At 39.0% G+C, this 14,674-nt stretch overlaps 1 protein-coding gene across 2 annotated transcripts in view; it reads left to right on the forward strand.

Annotated features, from left to right (window-relative positions):
- CACNA2D2 (calcium voltage-gated channel auxiliary subunit alpha2delta 2) overlaps nucleotides 1–14,674 on the forward strand; it is a 621,934-nt gene that overhangs the window by 319,441 nt on the left and 287,819 nt on the right. The gene's annotated exons all lie outside the window — the stretch shown is intronic.

Raw genomic sequence — 14,674 nt, forward strand, 5'->3', positions numbered from 1 at the left:
TGCCTTTCACAGTGAAAGTGTTCACACACCATGAAGTTATATAAGTACAATGAAGAGAGGGAGAGGGAACATGGGCTGAGGAAAAAAGAAAATGGCTCAGAAAATGGAGAACCAGTTGAGAGAGAGAGTCTATTTGCTTCAAAAAGCATGCCAAGTGTCGAAAAATGAAATAAACATTTACTGATGTTTGCATATGTTCTGTTGCAATTCCTCACTCATAAAAGGTATCAGCATACATTTAGAAATGTGTGTTCTGCAAGAAAATACTTTTTAAAAATATTCATGCAAATAGATATTGAAATGCAAATATATGTGTGGATTATGAAAAGCCATACTTATATTTGCAGAATAATGAAAAACCAAGGCAGAATTGATTTATAGGGAAATATTTGTATAAGGGACTGACTGTAGATATAAAATGGATCTGATTAACCAGTCCCTCAATAAATTATATAGAAAATTATATGCACATGTCTACACTGCCAGAGCAGTGGGGGAGCCTTGTCTTTTCCCCCTTTGCATTCAGAACCTCTCTGTAGTTCTGTAGTCTATAGAGAGCATCTACTGAATGCGTGTAGAATGAGGCTTAACATCCTAGTCCCCTTCCATCACCTTCAACCTTCATTGTACACGGGTTATACAGAGCACAAGCAATTATGAGAAAGAGCTCTCTCTCTTAATTGCTTAACTTGAAAATGAACTAGGGCACATTAGCTTGATGAGATTTTTGACCCATAAAGCAGATGGTGACCATTGGTAATCAGCTTTTACCCTGAACATTTTCATAATTCTGCAATTGATAAGTGAGCAAAATTCTCTGAAATCTCTCTCAAATACCTGAGAACTCTCACGAATGGGTCAGTGAAGATCAAAACATGTCCTCAGACCCACAGAGTAGGTCCTCTCTCGCCTCACATGCCCTACATTTTATTTACAAACTTCTCACAATTGCATTCTGTTCTGAATGGAAGAACTGCTAATGAAAACAACTCGTGCAAATACAAATGATTCCCTAATTGCTTAAGAAAAACAGTAACACAAGAAATAGACTCAGAAACTTGATATGTATTTGTTGGATCAAGGTATCCTGTTAGCTTATGATCCCAAAGAGACATTTGTAGATTTCAGAGAATTTGGAGGAGGAAGACGTCATTTGTTATGCATGTTTAGAGTCTGGTTCTCTGGATTTGCACATATACAGTTGTGTTCAGATTGTCCTAGTGTAGTAGCTATCTTGTTTAGTGACACAGTTATAACAGTGATGGAAAAGCAACTTTGCAATCAATCCTCACATTTATGACCTTCACAACTCGGTAAAGCAAAGGAAAAGTGAAGCAAGATTGTAAGTATTGTTTGTTATTTATCTTTATTTATTAATAAACAGTAATAATATGCTGATTACATTATCTAGTTGGGCAATGAAATATCAGCAAGCAAACAAGCAAGCTCAGAGAACACTAAGGACTCCACATATTTTTGTTCCAAATGATCTAGTTACTTTAAAACTGAAATCTGTAGTAGCATACTTAGTTTTAGCAGATTTCAGGTGGAGGCTTTTTCTTGTTCACATGTGCATGCAGGCCCAAGCTCTTATGTATACTGGTTATACATTTAAGAACTCTAGCCCCTTTCTGGCATTAAAGCAAAAATTTAACAACTGCAGGAACAAAACTATCAGCACAATGGGGGTTGGGGGGGTTCCTATATTCCCATAGAAGGTTGTACTAAAAAAAACATTGTGAACAAGGAATAACATGGCCTCAGGAGCCCGCTTTGATCCTAACAGCCCAAAACTGATGTCACAATGTGCTGCCACTCTTAAGAAGGATGTGAAAATATATGATATACACCATAAAATTAAGCTTAATGCAATTAAAAATAAACAAACAATTCTCCTAAATTCTCCAAAACCAAAGATTCCAGCCCCATCCATGTATAAGTATAATCTCTATTGTCATTGTACTTAAATACAACAAAATTGGTTAAAATGGTATCTGACATAGCTTTATCACTGTCTGACTTAAAACAGTATTAACTTCTAACTGTGTTACCCCTGGTCAACCAAAAGGGTAGCAATCCCCATAACATAGATTTTTTTCCTATCATCACAGGACAATAGGACAGTGAAGGCTCCTATTTCCATTTCTATCGGTCCATTTCCATCGGTCTGAATATCAGTAGAATAATAATTATTTCTCACAGCCAAACTCTCAAATATAGTCAGGAAGAAACTACCCAACCAAGCTCAAAAGTAATTGGGAAACTATAGCTATGTAATATTTATTGAAGAAAGTAGTAAGCTTGAAACAAACCCATTATCTAGATTACTGTCCCATTTTGTCTGTGTCCTTCCAGTGCACTAGACTAGACACAATATTCTAATAACAATCTGACCAATGCAAAAGAGATAGGAACAATGGTTTCTCTTGATTTGTGTGTCATTCAATAAACAGCCTGCAACAGAGCCCTGTGCTACACTATACCTTTCAGCTTGACATGGAGCCACTGGCATATATTAATTGGATATGACTATAGAACTATCAGTAGATCTAGGCATGCTCAACACTACCCACTCTGACCAGTGATATCTTCCAAGTGGCCTTCAAGGACAGCCCCATGTATAGAACAGACCAGTAGCCCATTGTTGGGGTAATTAAGGCATGAGTGACTCCGGTCTAGGATCAGGTGCAACCGATACATTTGATTAATTTGTACGAAGGTTGTCTTGAACATAGCTAACTCCTGATCTTCAAGCAGGGGCTGCAAATCCAAAATGACTCCCACATTGTATACTAGTCTTGTATGGGCAGCTGCAACTCCATCCATGACTAAAGATGAAATATCCCAAGAAATGGGGCCCACAACAGCCACTAAGTTTTGACAGGATTGAACATAAATCTGTTCCTCTCCACCCCTGTCCAAAATTCAGAATTCTTCTCACTATCTAAATCTTTATTTTACAGACGAGACAGTTATTGACAAAGACGCTAGTACTTTGTGAAATTACTTGCTTGATCAATACCCAGTTGTGGCATAACCAGCTGCCTAGCAGATTTCAGATTAGGGATGCATGACTAACAAGAGCCAGGGGATCACTTGCCACAGAGATAGTTACAGAAGATCAGTGGTTTCTTTACATTATCCACTGAAGACATACAGTACTCCTCAAGAATATAGCAAAGACTGTTTTCTGTCATTGCTGGTTGATATATAAGAAAAAAATTCTCTTGTAATTTATATATCATTAACTATTGGTCTTCTGCAATGGTTTTCTCTTAGGCAATGTTTATCAAAAGCATGCAACAAGGAAAAGGTCCAGTGGATAAAGAAAAACACACCTAGATGCCCAAGAGAGGGAATGAATTCTAAAAGTACATAATTATTCTTTGCTCCAGTGATATAGGCAGAAAAAACATGGTGGAAATTGCCCCATATGGATTTTCCTTCTAGCATGAGTTTGCTTCGGTCTCTGTATCATAGGAAAGGAAAACATGCCAAAGAGCTTTTATTCATTTTGGAAATTAAAGCGTGTCAGCAGCAACCAAAGGATTAACTTGAAAAACCAGCCTATTTTGAGGATCTGTGAAACATCTCTTGTATTTTCCCGAGAGGCAATCCCAAATGATTCTGTTCAACATGTTCAGCAGAATCACTGGCCAGCTGGGCTTGGGAAGAATATTTTTGGTGTGTTTTATATCAGTTGCTGAAAACTGTCCCTTTTACTCCTGTTCCAGAATTGCATTGATTTGGTTAGTTTGTATTTGCATCAGGGACACTTTCAGCCAGAAAGTGGCCTTGTTGACATTGATGGTGGTCTGAACTGAGAGAGAAGTGTGGTCCAAAGGGGGAGAATCCCCTCTGGCCTCAGCAGAAGAAGACATAGGAAATCCTCCTTTCTTACAAATGTGCATAATTTTATTTTAAATAGGGTACATTAAACTAAACTAGTATAACTTTTAAAAAGCCATAAAACAATAAAAATGCTGAAGTTTTACTTTTCCTCCAGTTCTACCGTGTTTCCCCGAAAATAAGACAGGGTGCTTATTTTCTTTTGACCCCCTAAATAAGCACTTGGCCTTATTTTTGGGGAGGACTTATTATTTTTGAGGTGCAGGAGGTGGCGAGTGTGGTCACCTCATGGCTGCTGCTGGGTTGCAATATTTTTGGAGAGGGCTTATTTTGGGGGGAGGGCTTATTTTAATGCATGCGCTCAAAAGCCCGATTGCGCTTATTATCTGGGAAGGTCTTATTTTCGGGGAAAATATGGGTGATCAAATGGGTGATATTCTAACTGGATTAGAACATGGTGTTCCTTTGGAAAAGACAAATTTTGTAGATTAGTTGCTGTCTTCTTTTTTTAACCGGGTTTTTTCACCCACGTAAGAAAGGATTGGATCTATTTATTTATTTATTGCTTCTATACTGCTCCAATTTCATATAAGATAATTAGAATTCGACAACTCATAATGTCTGCGGCATAGTTTCAAACAAAAGGAAAGTATATTTCACTTTGTTTAATGAACGAGAAAGAGAAAGCAGAAGAAAGGATGGCGGCAGATTTAGGTTGCCATGGCAATTTAGAGGGATTTATTTCCAATGCAGATGTTGCAGTTTTACTCGGATAAATATACCATGCATTTATTTTTATGAAGTTATGACATCCTAGTTTATTGGTACCTTTTCCTTCCTTTATGATCTAAAAGTTGAAAGACATCATATAGATTAGATTCTATATATTTGAGTGTTTTTGTAAGTTTTTTTTTTAAAGTTACTGCCCGTGAATTCTGAATCATTTTTTAATTAATTCAATTTTGATGCGGTCTGACTCCAGCTGATTCTGGGTGGTGTTAGCTCTGATCCTCCTTAATCCTAAATTTGGGGCTCTAGAACAGGAGGCTCAGAGTGGATTTTCTTAGGTGGAGAATGAAAAACAAAGATGAGAATGTGTGAGGAAAATATTAAACCACATGGTTGCTGAATAATAATAACTTTCACCAACCTACCTAGTATAAAATTAAGTTCTGACAATCTGACGGCTGGCTTGGGAGCATTGGATGTGCCCACACTCAATAAACCTTTAATGGTCTTCTCTGATCTGCTGGATCATATAAATTCATTATTTTTATTCTCTAAATCTCTCCTGATCCCTCATTGATATACCTGATGCAATAAATTTGTAGGGAGGTCATGGAACTGGATGTTTAGCATGCTACAGATTGTGTGTTTCATTTGGCTGAATTGGCCATCTACTTTGCTGTGATATTTTCCCTTCCTTCCTTTGTTTTCATTTCATCATTGAAATGAGATTTGCTATCTGAAGTATGAACATGTCAGGTTGCCTGTTTATTGCATGAAGCAGACTTCTGCTAACAAAATGGCTGATTTTTCATAATAGTTTTGCTACAAACCAATTTTATGACTTCATTTCATGTTTCTGCGTGGTTTTGCATTCTATATGAAGCACATCTTTAATTCTTTCCTAATTTTTTTCCCCACTGAGAAAAAATTGGTTCTGATTACACTGGCATATCTACTACTTCCTCCTAGAAAAATAATTTCTTAATTTTTTGCTGCATCATCGGTTGGTACTACAGTGACCAACCTCCTCCGCCAGTGGCCTCCCTGGTCGTCCAACTTTTAATTATTTTTAAATATCAAGAACAGCTCATGAACTTCATTAAAACTCCAAAATGTTATGAAAATTTGAGTCTGTGCATGCTTATTTTTAATGTTTATGCATATACATTCCTTTCCCAAAATTGCAAAGGGTGTAAAAATCAACTAAACCTGATCCATATAAAAAAAATTGTCTTTCCTCAACTCTACTACTAGTCCACTGTGAGGGTTCTTTGCTCTACAAGGACTGGATACACCACAGTATAGTAAATCTGTGCAAAATAATTTATTACAGCTTATCCCTTCCCCAACAACAGGATTATTGCTCTGGGTCAACCCCACCCTTCTAGTCTTTGTGAGGTAATGTTACTGTATAACTGACTCTGTGCTACTAAGTGCTTTGTATGCTTTCAATACTCAGTTCACACTAAAGTCTCAAAGCAACATACAATCTTTGCCTGTTTCCAAATGTTCTTGCATTACTTGCTTCAGTGTAGTCGTTCCTTTTTGTTACTCTGCTCCCAGCAAAGCTACAAGCAGGATTCCCACCAGGATATGCTGCTCACCACAGCTTGTGATTCTGGCAGTTCAATGAAAGTGTAATGCTTGTAATAGTGGCAAGTCATCTTCTCCGCTTCCTCTTTTGCAGGCTGTTTGCTTTCACTTCTCCTGCTACACTCCCCTCTCCCCACTCGGTTGTAGCATTTACTTTTGTAAGCTTCAAAGATTGGGTGGGTGAGGGTGCCTTTGGACATCAGCCCACCTTTGAAAAACCCAGGGTGTAACCAAGCATCAGGAACATCGGCTTGGATCCCCAAGAGCAGAAGTGGGCAATTAATTTTCCCAAAGTTCCACATGAGAAATGGGGACTGTTGTGGAGGACCCAACCAGTACCTGCACTTTTGCTGAGATAGTGGTGGGTGGCCAAGCTTGGATCCCCTCACACAACAAGTGCACTATCTCCTCGGGCTGCTCCAGTTTAGACGTGAACACTGTGCAGAGACAAAAAAAAAACCACAGTCTTTCCTCACCCCACCCCACAGTCCTGCCAACTGAAGGAGCACATGTTGACTGCATAGAAACAGACTTAACTTGGCTTCTTCTCCAGGGGTGGGTTGCTAATGGCATTACAGTGCACATGGAATTTTGTGTGCGCGCAGTTGCCCATAAATAGGGGGGGAAATATGCCATGCCAATCGGGAACCGGTCCGGAGGTGTGGTAGCCCTGGGTCGCTGCCAGTTACGGTGATCCAGGCCAGCAAACCACTACCGGTTTGGCTGAACCATTCCGAACCGGTAAGAATCCACCTCTGTTCTTCTTCCATCCCCTGCAGCACACTTATTTACATTTGATTCTAATTTCTATTTGACCTCTCGCTGGCCAGGCAGGGATAGACAAAGGCCAGATATGGCCCAGGTTCTATAAAATGCTGAGGTCTGCTCACGAATGCAGTTCTGAGGGAATCAATGAATTTTTGAGGGAAGTTATGGATGCTTGTCTGCTTCACTGTACCTGCTTTGAAAAAAGCAGGCAGCAGGCCCAACTTCACTCCCTCAACCAAAAATATTAGTGTCATATATTGAGGGCTTTGCCTTGCTCTACAGAGGTAATATGAGCTCCTAAAGAGAATATATTTCTAATTCTCCAGGCAATCCTCATTTCATACGGAGGAAGCAAAGAGATGAAAATAATATTTCTTACATTGTCCTATAGTCTCCTAATTGCTTAGTAGCTGCCACGTGCTGCTTTGATTCATACCAAAGTTCGGAATAGTGTTTATCGTGTGCATGTAAATGTGTTGGCGTCTGCGTACAAATATTTTGTCAAAGTGTTTGCTTTCTCCTGGCACATGCTGGCTCTGTTTATATTCAGAGCCATATGGTTATTAGGGATGTTTTTTTTTTCATGATGTGCCCTAAAGTAAGTAAATGTTAACTTCCTCAAGATGAAAAAAAAATCTGGTTTCCCGTGCCTTTAGAGTACGTTATTTTTGCAACAGAGATGGAAAAGGCGTGCATTTGAGGTTTCAGGTTCTGCTCCTGAAAATGGGTGCCTGTGCTGAAGGAGTCATCTGTCTCCTCTCTGTTAAGGTTATGAAGGAAACACCTGCTGAATTGCTGATACCAAATAAGGAGGGACCATTCTATGAACTAGGTCCATGTGTTCAGCTGCTGTTTGTTTTAGAATTTTCCATATAATGTAAGACAGGAGTGCAATTCACTAGATTCCTGTATGTTCTCCTCAAGCAACCTTCTTATATGTTTTCCAGAGGGAAAACACCAGAGGTTCTTTTATTGAATTCATCATCTTTTGATCTTGTATTGTACTCCTTTCTTTAGAATAGCTGGACTGAAGGAGAAATAGAATAGAAAGAGAAACAGAAAGAGAAACAAAGAGAAAGAGAAACAGAATAGAGCAGAGCAGAACAGAATAAGAATTCCCCTGTTTTCTCCAAAATAAAACCTACCCCCAAAATAAGCTCCAGCATGTTTTATGTGTGCACCTAATATAAGACCTACCCCCCAAATAAGCCCTACTTAATAGCCTGCACAGCCAGCCGGCCGCCTGTTTCTTCTGTTTGTTTCTCACTGTGCCACAGCCACAAAGTGAGGCGTGGGTGTTTTTATATCCTTGTAAGCCACCTTTACTCACCATATGTGAGTAAACAGCAATATAAATTTTCTAAATAAATAAAATTTTAAAAAAATGAATCGTGTACTACTAGTAGACCCAACTTGTTCCCAGACAGAAGTTACAACTTACGTTGTATACAATCATTCAAAACTTATTACCTCTCTTTTATAGCTAAACTAAATATCATAAATATTTACTGCCATGCTTCTTACAAATATCCAGCTCTGCCTAGGTTTATCCCATTAATACAGGGCTGATGTCTGTGATTTAATTTGTTTTGCTTTTTAATGTTAAAAGCACATGGGGCTTATTCTGAAGTGATACATACACACCCACAAAGGACAAGAAATTGCTCCAGAGCTCTGGAGCTTTCTTGAGAAAAAACAATTTGGAAGCTGCCCTGTTTAATTATTATAAATGGAAGAATCAAAAGAGGTCTTTAAATTCATATTCAAAATCTAGCAGGAACAAATTCAACTTCTATGTATACGTAGTAGCAAAGGCCTCTTGTTATTGCCATCAGTTTACATTAGTGCAATAGTCCACAGCACAATGTTGATAGGTATAATAGGACCCATAACACTTCTTGATATCACCCACTGGTCTCCAATTTTTTAACTATCATTTTTTAAAAATAATAATAATAATAATTCTTACAAGCTAGCCATAGCTTGCAAGATCTCTGTCTTTACTTATGAGACCTTTCAAGATTTATACAAGTACACCCATCCAAAGAAATAGTGTTTTTATTCATCCATTGTTCATTTTTATACTCTGTGTTTGTGTGTATAGTATTTGTTTATAGTACATGCCACACTTTGAGCATGCACACAGTTCCCTTTAATGTGAATTAAAATGAGGGCATTAAGTGAAATCAAAAGTGGGCCACTAAGAGAGGGATCAATAAATGGAAAGAGGGTGACCCCAGGTTTTCTAAAAATGTGAAAAACCTCAAAAATAAAAATTTCTACTATATAAGCTCACCAAATCTGGGACAGAGTACCTCTGGACTCTGAAAGCGATGGATGTCTTTTGCTATAGATGTATTCAGCAACTATAGAACAACTATTGATTATAGATGGTATCACTGTTGGTGGAGTACAGCTAGTTCAAAGAGTGCTTTGCTTCTGAAGAAATCTCTTTTGTCTGCAGAAATGCCAAAGGAAACATAGCATTTTTTTTCTCATATGAAGTGGAACTTTGCGTCTCAGGTTTCATAACTGCCTTCTAAGCTCTGTAGATCCTGCACTGATCATATTTACCCAGGTTAACTTGCAAGGTCTGGATCAAGTATATAGGCAGTGGATTTGACTAATTCTGTCTCGATGCTGCTTGCAATGGATCCAGGATGGAAGGCTCTCCTTATGTTCTTATGAGCCGCGGTGGCACAGTAGTTAGAGAGCAGTACTGCAGCTACTTCTGCTGACTGCCGGCTGCCTGCAGTTTGGCAGATCAAATCCCACCAGGCTCAAGGTTGACTCAGCCTTCATCCTTCTGAGGTGGGTAAAATGAGGACCCAGATTTTGGGGGGCAATTGGCTGACTCTGTAAACAGCTTAGAGAGGGCTGTAAAGCACTGTGAAGCGGTGTATAAGTCTAAGTGTGATTGCTATTATCAAAATCTTCTGGCTGTTGCCACTCACAGGCCTTTAGGAAGCCACAAGCAAAACAGGATCTTGTTCTTGTTTCACAACTGTTGGAATTGTGAGGCTTACCATCTTGGGTCCTAAGATACACCTATTCTTTTAAGGACTGTTAGCAATAGCAATAGCAATAGCAGTTAGACTTATATACCGCTTCATAGGGCTTTCAGCCCTCTCTAAGCGGTTCACAGAGTCAGCATATTGCCCCCAACAACAATCCGGGTCCTCATTTTACCCACCTCGGAAGGATGGAAGGCTGAGTCAACCCTGAGCCGGTGAGATTTGAACAGCCGAACTGCAGAACTGCAGTCAGCTGAAGTAGCCTGCAGTGCTGCATTTAACCACTGCGCCACCTCGGCTCTTGTTCAAAGTTATAATGGCACTGAAAAAAGTGACTAATGAATTTTGCACGCTAATCACCATTGCAGCATCCCCATAGTCATGTGATCAAAGTTTGGGTACTTTGCAACTGGCATGAATTTATGGCCGTTTCACTATCCTGGGATCATGTGATCACCATTTGTAATTTTCCCAGCCAGCTTCTGACAAGCAAAGTCAATGGGGGAGGCCAGACTTATAAGGACCACATGAGTCACTTAGCAACTGCAGTGATTCACTCAACAACCGTGACAAAATAAGCTGTAAAATGAGGCAAAACTCACTTAACCACTGCCCTGAAAAAAATGTATTTTGAAGACTGAGACTGAAGTGCTAAGGCAAAGCAAAATAAGAAAATTGTTACTCTGCCACCACACACACACAAGAACACAAATCAAACCAATGACTGTTTTCAGCTGAATGCAGAGTTTTTTGCTTATTAAATCTATCCATTACTAATGCAATTGTAATTTTATCTCTACCCTCGGTTTCTACTGGTAATTGTTAATTCATGGCAGTTTTAATTACTCTTTTACTTTGCCATGTAGGGCTCTATTATTATGTCTGAATACAATTTCCCTGGTGGAAAGAAGCCAAGGATGGGCTTGTTCTGTGGGGAAATGAACAACCGTGAGTTTGCGTTTGCTTACAGAAATGCCTAAACCAGTGTTTCTCAACCTTGGCAACTTGAAGATGTCTGGACTTCAACTCCCAGAATTCGCATTCGCTGGGGAATTCTGGGAGTTGAAGTCCAGACATCTTCAAGTTGCCAAGGTTGAGAAACACTGGCCTAAACTTTAGTCTCAAAGGGTTACATCTTTATGGCACAAATGCATTTAGCTCTCACTGACTGAGGGCAAGGTTGGATCCCAAGAGCCAGTGGCCCAGCTAGCTTGGCTGTAATTATTCTCCGTATCTGAAAATATATTCCACAAACCCAAGGTAGAGACTGGTACCACAAGCAGGATGTCATTTATTGTGCTTTCTGTTTTTAATTTACTTCCTGAGGCAAAATTGATCCCTTTGGAAGTCCATGGCCTCAGTACAGTCATACCTTTTAGCTTAATTAAAAATAAAGAACAAGCACTGCTATATTTCTGAGTAAATGTGTTACACAAATCAATTCTCTGCACTTTTAATTTCTTTCTTTCCCAGCTCTCCTACTTTTATTTAGTCCGTGGGATTATGGGAAACATTTCTGTCTATCCTGAGATGTTTCTGAAATGCTTCCATATACATTTCTATGAAGCTTAAAGAGACAGTGAAATGGCAATATTTGGAAAGAAGTAGAACAAGTTGTTTGCAGATGAGTGCTAAAGTGAATGTTTCTGAACCAAAATTAATATGACTGCTTTAGCAGGCACAAAAGGAAAAGAAAGAAGGGAGGAAGAAAGGGAGGAAGAAACGGAAGGAAAGAGGGAGGGAGAGGAAATAAGGACGTTTTGTTGAATAGTAGAGAAGGAAAATAAACTTCCTACATGCAAACCATCAAAGACTCAGACTTCGGTATGATACTATATGCTAGTTTATTTTCATTTAATAAAGTAGGTAACCTGCTGTGATATATTTAACAACATCACTTCCCTGGGAAAATATTGATTCAATATGAAGATTAACATTCCTGATACTTTCCAGATGTGTGGTAACTTGGACTCTCAGAATTACTGATCAGCACTTTCTAGGTGGGGAAGAATAAGATGCTGGATCTCCCAAGTGGATTGGAGATTGATTTGGCTAGATCTCTGGTTCTGGGGCATTTCAGACAGGGGCAGGATCTAGGAAGGTTTAAAACAGCCATGCCAACCATGTAACATCTGAACAATGAGAGTTGCACTAGCCGCCAGTCTGCTTCCAGTACATTAAGAGCGGTGGTGGTACAGTGGTCAGAATGCAGTATTGCATGCTAACTCTGTCCACCTCTAGGAGTTCAAATCTGACCAGCTCAAGGCTTCCATCCTTCTGAGGTGGATAAAATGAGGACGGTGTTAAATAATGGGTAACACTGTTCTTGTCAGTGTTACACACTTAGAATAAAGCCTTAACTACATCAAAATTCAAAAATAAACTTTGTAGTTGATTGTACTCTGTGCTATTTGCCAAGCAGTTGGAATTGGTTTTCTTTCCGTCTAAATGGCAGAATGGATGGTTTTAAACATTATAGAGGGAAAAGAAGTAATATTGATTATCCTCACTTCAGTCCTGTTTAGTCATTTAGTTCTAAAGAGTAATGGGAAAACACAAGAGCACCATCACTTGTTGAAGGACATGATTGATTTTTATTTCAGCATTAAATTAGGACCCCGGTCAGTTTGATACCTACCCTGCTATTTTCCCAGTGTTTAAATGCTCTCTGCATATTTATTTATTAAATTTGTATACTATCCAACTCCCAGTCACTCTAATAATGGAACATATGTTTTAGTGCTACACCTGTCTCATTTTATGCAGAAAACACTAATGTACCCTATCCATAATTTTTCATGCAGCCAATAGAGCTAAAGAAAATATGCGGGCATGGAATGAAAGAAGCAAAACAGTTTTTTTTTCCTAACGAGAATGTGACTAGTTTATAAAGGGTTGAAAAAGAAGATGAACAATTGGAAGGAATAGTCCTCTCCTTTCCTGGAAAAAAAATTGGCATTCCTCTTCTGAAGGCTTCTCTCTCCTCTGCACTTTGGAAACCTTTCAACAAGCAGTTTTTAAAAAGCAGCTTGAAGAACATTTTTATGAGCTTTGCTTGGAAGAGAAATTGCTCTGAGCTCCTGCTCGGATGCTCCCAGCCCAGATGGAGTCTTTGGGTTGTTTATTGGGGAAGTCCAAACTGTAATATTGCATTGCCTTGAGAGAGAGAAAGAAAAAAAAATTCTGCAGCATCAAGGAAAATATTTTGTTTCGTTTTTAAGCTGAATATTAGGAAGCATGGTTTTGGCTGGCCTCAGGTTAATGCTTGTGTATTTTACAGCGACTGTGTTTTGTTTCATGGAATCTTGTAATATATTGTTCTAAATTGGGTTTATGACTGTTGCATGTTCCTTTGGGATAATTGCCAATCTGAAAGGTGTTGATGTTTCTAAAGAATCCGAGATGCATACATTGATTATATAAGTGAGTGTTTCATGCCTGAGAGAAGAAAACTGCTTTTGTTATGCAGAGCCTTTGCTTGAGCAATATGGAATAGCATTCTCGGTGCTCTTGGTTTAGCACATTAACTATTATACAACTCTCAAATGTGTGCATGTGTGGTGTGAATGGGTGGGAGAAACAATTTATATCGTTTATATTTCACACAGCTGCATTAACATCCTGCTTGAATATAACTGGTTGGGCTGTCTTTAAATTCTCTTGCTTGATGCTTGTGATTGTAAGAAAAACTTGTTTAGAATGCTACCTGTGTTCTTGATCGCCACCATTGAATGGCTGGTACATTGCGATTGGATAGCACTTAGCACTTGGACTTATTTACCGCTTTACAGCTCTTTCTAAGCAGTTTACAGAGTCAGCCTATTGCCCCCAACAATCTGGGTCCTCATTTTACTGACCTTGGAAGGATGGAAGGCTGAGTCAGCCTTGAGCCTGGTGAGATTCGAACTGCCAAATTGCAGGCAGCCGGCAGTCAATTAATAGAAATAGCCTGCAGTACTGCATTCTAACCACTGCGCCACCGCGACTCTTATGGATGGGAAGTTGAACATATGTACATGTTCTTCTTGGAGACTGAATTTGGTGAAAATGAAGATTCAAAGTAAAGAAAAAGAAAAGGGTGTTGGACTAAATTCATTCTATTTCACAACCACTAAATTAAAGTGAGTGAGGTTGTGTGGTCAGGAGTTTTGTTTTTAGTGGTAAGTCAGTATAATGGCTTGATTCTAGCTCTACGGTCTATAACTTGGTGCTAGCAAATGAACTTAAATCTCTTATAATATACATTAATTTTGAGTCTTTCGGCAAATTGAGTGCATAATTCTACAGTATAAGACAATAGAAAAACATGTCATAGAGTATTCCATTCAGCTGCACAACAGCATGATGAATCACAGATCTTTCCTTTAGCCATGGTTTAAGTGAGCCACAACTGACTACCATCCACATCCACAGTCAATTCTTAGGCTGTAGCCAATAAAAGCCTTATTGTTTCCTACTTAGACTACAATCATACTAGTTTATGGCCTTGTAACTATTACCAAATAGGGTGGCTCAGTGGCTAAGACGCTGAGCTTGTCAATCAGAAAGGTGGGCAGTTTGGCAGTTCAAATCCCTAGTGCCGCATAATGTAGTGAACTCCCATTACTTGTCCCAGCTTCTGCCAACCTAGCAGTTCGAAAGCATGTAAAAATGCAAGTAGAAAAATAGGAAAAACCTTTGGTGGGAAGGTAATAGCGTTCCATGCGCCTTCAGCATTTAGT

Source organism: Thamnophis sirtalis, unplaced genomic scaffold, assembly GCF_051295495.1.
Source record: "Thamnophis sirtalis isolate CommonGarterSnake01/CBP01778 unplaced genomic scaffold, rThaSir2_p1.2 scaffold_3, whole genome shotgun sequence".
Lineage (NCBI taxonomy): Eukaryota > Metazoa > Chordata > Lepidosauria > Squamata > Natricidae > Thamnophis > Thamnophis sirtalis.